Consider the following 5,494-nt stretch of genomic DNA (forward strand, 5'->3'; position numbering starts at 1 on the left):
ATTTTTATTTTTTTTTTAGTTTCACATTGAAGATGTATGTTAGTAACACAAAATGATGAACCAAGCACTAATGAGAAGGAAAATCTTGTGGGAAGCAAATGTCAAAAGCACTGCTCGGTACAAACATGTGGGTTGAACCTTTGGCTGTGCCTCCCCTGTGGCAAGGACGCATCTTGGTGGTCTCCCTCCCAGCGTCAAGGCAGAGTCTCCCTGCCAGCACAGACGGACGTCATGTCTGTGCCCTCCTTCCTTCTCTGCGCCATTTAATGGCTTTCTTACTGTTTCACAGATTAGGAAAAAAAGCCTTCCCAATGTTGCCAGGCAGCGTCAAAGACAGAGAATTGCCTTAAATCTCCTTTGACGCCAGAGACAAAGCCACAGTGCGTCTGATGGCTGCGGACAGCCCTATCTGACTTTAGTTCAGACAAATGCTTCCTTTCTCAGCTACGCTGGAAAAGGAACACACATCTAATAACACCATAAACACGATCTTAACTAGTTTTCAGATTGTGCATGAAATAATTAGTTATAGAAGACATTTTCTTATGTACCATTCAGGTTTAATTAGGAAACATGTTCATGAAGCTGGTCCACGTGACAGAGGCGCATAGCTGCACAAACATGGCTGGGAAGAAGTTTGGATTGTTGGTTGTAAGTAAGGTTGAATGGGAAGTCTTCACCTTAGGGAAAAAAAAAAAAAAAAAAACATTCTTGTGGGAATGAGAGCATGGAGACAGCAAGTCCGTGGTGGAGACTCAGTAGCCTACGAAGACCCCAGTTTTCTTCTTCCAAGCAGGCCATCGCTGTGAGGAGCACTGTGGTTTAATGCATTACAGCAAGGTGCAGAGGGCTCATGAAGAAAGAGGGGTCTGGACCAGGGAAACGTGGAGCATCCCTTGGCATCTAGTCCAAGGGCAGCAGCAAAGCCTTGTTTTGCTCCAGGGTGGGAGACTGGACAGAGCAGCTGCATTGGTACTTCCATCAGAGCAAGTTTCCTGTAAATACCTGTGTAGTTAATGAAGGGAAGGAGGAATCCTGGTTCATGCGCAGAGGCTCCCATGGCACAGGTGCAAACTCCAGGTGCAGGTTGCAGAGAGGCTTTACCTGCCATGCTGAGTGATTTGCTCTGGGGCACAAGGAGAACAGATGGATGTGTGTGATGTGTGGGGCATGGCAGCTCTGAGCGGTTCTTCTGGGTCTGTCCTTCTGTGCCTGATGATGCTGGAGCTGTTGACGTTGTTTGTGCTCTGCAAGGAGAGAAAAGAAGTGGAAACTGAGCCACACAGAGCCTCTGCATGGGCATCAAGAGCAGGGGCTGGCCAGGAGCCTCTTATGTGGGACTCCCTCCCCAGGAGCAACCCCACAGGACCTGGGTGGTGTCCCCATGGAGGGTGGATCCCCAGATCCAGCCCCGCTACCTGCAGCTCAGCACAGTCAGGTTTCCCACGTGCTGCGTCCCTCCCGCAAGGCCCTTGGGGCATTCACCACTTCCCCATGCCACTCACAGCCAGCCACAGACATCCACAGACAGAGCTCACGTCCCTGCACCAGCCCCCCGGGGATGCCCACTGCCCTCCCTCCTCCTTGGCAGGTGAGGAGGGAGGAAGGACCTCCTCTTTCTCTGCTCCCAACTCCACCATCCTGAAGGGTCGCACTCCTCCTTTCCAGAGCAAAGCACCCAAACCGCTCACTGATTTTGACTCTCTGCCCTCCAATCAAACACCTTACCAGCAGGCTAATTTTTTGGCTTTTCTCCCTTTTGCCAGCAGCCAAAGGTCTTTCAGATGCTTCCTTCAGCCCCATCCTCAGTTCACGCCACAGCTGCAGCAAGAAAACAGTAGGCAGTACACCTGCATGCAGAGCTTTTAGCAAGCCTGGAGAGGGGGAGATGCTTCCACCAACCACCTCTCCTCTTCAATGCATTAAAAACTTCAGCCCATTGCTTGACATCTTTTTTTTATGACACCAGACCTGCTAACCCCTCCTTCAGGATGTTGATTCCTGCCTTCTGGATCCCGTGTTATAGACGTAGCCCTGCAGTGTTTGCTAAGTACAGGTACAATTTCGAAGCAAACCGTCTGGGATCTTCCCTACAGCTTCCCCTTTTTAATCCTTTGGGTTTCCTAATGGAGTCCCAGGTCACTTGTAAATCCCTACATAAAGCAAGAATTCATGCCTTCAGCAGCATGATTAGTTGGCCTGACACCCAGACAGACCTCTAGGCATGCATTAAATCTTTATACTCTATTTACCTTTTACTGAAGGTATTTTACAAGCCTCTGAGTTTCTGAGTTAGTTGCCATGGCTTAAAGAATTTTCTCTAACCATATTCAGAGATCTGTTCTGTGCCTCAGATTTGTTTTTGACTTTGTTTGGCACTGAAACCAGGAATAATGTCACTGCTATGCAAGATATGTCATGAAACTACATATATATAATTTTTATATCCTTGTTGTAAAAAGTCTTTGTGTTGTGTTTGCATTTTGAATTTACCAGTGGAACAATAGCATTCCATTTGGGTCAGAATTAAGGTCCTTGTACTATCATAAAATTCATGCTTAATAGGAATAATTTTGTTCGCTATTCGGGCACTGCAAGAATTATGATGCCCTAACTATTTGCATTGTTGCTTTTAAGTGGCCAGGTGTTTTGGATGCTGTGATAAGTAAGTGCATTGTTGTCAGTCAGCCACCATAATTGGGTTTTGAAACAAAGACTTCTGGCTTTTGGAATATTTACCAGCAAGTAGTGACATTTTCGACAGATCAGGCAAAGCTGCTGACTCGAAAAAGCTTATTTTTGTGACTATCAGCAACATGACCTCCCTGGTTTGAAAAGAAAAAGAAGTGATTGTTCTGCTTAGAGCTGACAACAAGGTTCAAAATTCTTTCTCATATTCACAGCGTATTTCTAATCCAACTTGATAATAGAAACTGCACTTAGAGGGATATATTTCACTGCAGCACATGCATTCAAACTCAGGTCAGGAAGAATTTTGGCTTAGAGAATGTGTTATTGTGATTAGCTGCTGAGTGCAGAAATACAGTAGCCCAGACAGCATCGAAATTCCCACTTCTCCTTATTATGAGAAGGGATATATCTGATCCATTGTCACATTTGCAAATGGCTTACCCCTTGTATGAACACGCGCAGTTCCTTGATGAGAATAACAAATCTTACCTACTTTGCTGAATGACATTAATGCATTCAATGCTAAAAAAGTTGTCTTTGTGCTTACCTTCCTGACAGCAATTCCAGAGATTTCCAGAGCCTGAAACAAGAGATAACCTAATGAAATGATCATTAGTCTTTTTTGCCATAGCCATTATGCCCCATGACTTCACAATTTCTGGACATGAAACTCTTGGTATTTTGCCTTTCCCTTGCTGATTTTCCATCATGTATCACTATCAACATTGTGACAGACACTACAAAACCAGTGGTGAACTCACCTCTAAGTTGTACACCTCCAGCTCTTCAGGAGTCTAAAATCAGTACTAAAGCTCAGCACAGCTAAAAGACCAGCTTGAATTTAAGTTCCACGATGGAAATGACCTGATGTTGGCAGACTGATATTCTAGGAGGTAACCATAGAAACGTTCCCAGTAGCTTACATGGAAGATTAAAAGTTGCAAGAAGGCAGAAACACGGTCTGGATTAGTTTTTGTTTGTCCAAGGGCATCACCCTGGCAAGGGATTATTAATTGTGTTCAAATTCTTCACTTTTAAGGAACAGCCTCCGTGCAACTGCAGCTGCTTCCTAACCAAATGTAAAAAAAAAAAAAAAAAGGCCATGTGTATACACACATGGAATTTTTGCAGCTCTTGCTGTTGCATCATTACATGTGCATGCAGGCACTGTAGTGTACAGTGCAGGCAGCTGGACCATGGCACAGGACAGCTGATGTTGGACTTCGAGTCATGGAGCTAAAGCCAAGGGTGGTATTGGGAAAAGGCTTCTGCTTTTAAATACGGGAAGAGTCAACCCTTGGGAGAGGGAAGGCTGTCAGAAATGTTTGTGTTTCCACGACAGATGGTCTCTGAAGGCCATCTGTCATGGAAACTTGGAGCCGCTCAAGGCTTGGACGGCGAGTCCTTCACCACCACTGATGAGCTCACTAAGAAGCTGTCAGAGCAAGAAATGTCTCAATGAAAGGAGCAAAGCAGTTCTGGACACAACCCTGATCTGCATGCATCCAGCTACCATCACCCTATCCCCTCGAGCACGCAGCAAAACAGTCTTCTCTGTAAATCCAGGCCTGGCAAAAAGCTCTCATTCCCAAAGTACATGCTTATTCCAGTCCCTATATATTTGAACAATTCATCTTGCAGTGTGGATCCACAGACTCAAATCTCTCTTTTCCCACAAAACTATGTCATTTCTGTATGATGCAAAACCACCCAAGGTCAGTATCATTTTTCATCCACTTTGCACAGGTACCAGAAAAGGTACAAGATTTGGGGCACCCATGGGCACATCACCACAACACCTACTTGCAATTCCCTCTGTTGAGCAACTTCCATGTGTATGCAAAAACAAAACAAAACAAAACAAAACATAACCACCAAATTAAAACCCTCAGAATCCATATGCTTTAGGAGTGCAACCCCATAGTCACTGCATTTGTTCTAATAATAACTAATGAATCGTTAGGTGTGAATCAGAGAAGCAATCATGGTTTAATCATGGTTTAATTTGTTTCACAATACTCCTGTAAGATTCCATGTATAGTTTAATTATATTGAAAACCAAGAATGATTTGGGTAAACTTACTATTAGCTGTTGCTACTGCGTCCTGCTTATGCCATCCAATGGACACCAACATGAGGGGCCCAGGAGTGCAGATGGACAGGGAGGGAGATTTGGCCACGGGGGACACAGCTGTTGCTCATGGAAAATCGTGTTCATCTGCAACTTGTTTCCTCCCAACAGCAGGCTCAGCCTCTGATACCTGTGTATTGGCACCTTTGGGCTAAAGCGCCAGGTGCCTTTGCACTGGCACTGGCCATGAAGGCAGTGTTCAGAGGCTATAGATGCTCATGCCAAGTCTTTGTGCTCGGCGTAGGATCTGAGCACAAAGTGCTCTGCACAGACATCTTGTTACAGTACAGCTTTCCAAGGCCTGACCACTGCTTCTCCATGGGAAAATCTTCCACCATACATTACATCTTCAATGCAAAAATATCCCTGAGTGCCCCAGATGTTGCCAAACTTTTCCAGAGATAAATCTGCACAAAAAATACAAAGGAAGATTGCTTTCAGAGCAAGGTTTGGTCCCACAGGCATTTGGCTTACTTGCTTTTAATTCAGGATGTCTGCTGCTTGTATGCACTCTCTTGGGCATCAAGGTCCCCAGTGGGTGAGAAGCCCCAGCAAATGAATCACACATGACCACAGTCGCTGAAGCTGGCATGTCTCACTCTTGCGGGCTACAAACCTGGCTGTTGCCAATAAATAAATAAATAAATAAAAAATAAAAAAATAAAAGAGAGA

At 45.0% G+C, this 5,494-nt stretch overlaps 1 long non-coding RNA gene across 1 annotated transcript; it reads right to left on the minus strand.

Moving 5' to 3' along the window:
* Window positions 1–538: 538 nt before the first annotated feature.
* On the minus strand, window positions 539–4,192 carry LOC125181190 (uncharacterized). Its single transcript, XR_007160250.2, has 4 exons — window positions 3,453–4,192; window positions 3,239–3,271; window positions 1,729–1,821; window positions 539–1,247 (listed from the first exon to the last, which is right to left on the minus strand). It is a non-coding gene; the product is annotated as an uncharacterized lncRNA (long non-coding RNA).
* Window positions 4,193–5,494: the final 1,302 nt, after the last annotated feature.

The sequence above is a fragment of the Anser cygnoides genome, chromosome 17, assembly GCF_040182565.1.
Source record: "Anser cygnoides isolate HZ-2024a breed goose chromosome 17, Taihu_goose_T2T_genome, whole genome shotgun sequence".
NCBI classification, from domain to species: domain Eukaryota; kingdom Metazoa; phylum Chordata; class Aves; order Anseriformes; family Anatidae; genus Anser; species Anser cygnoides.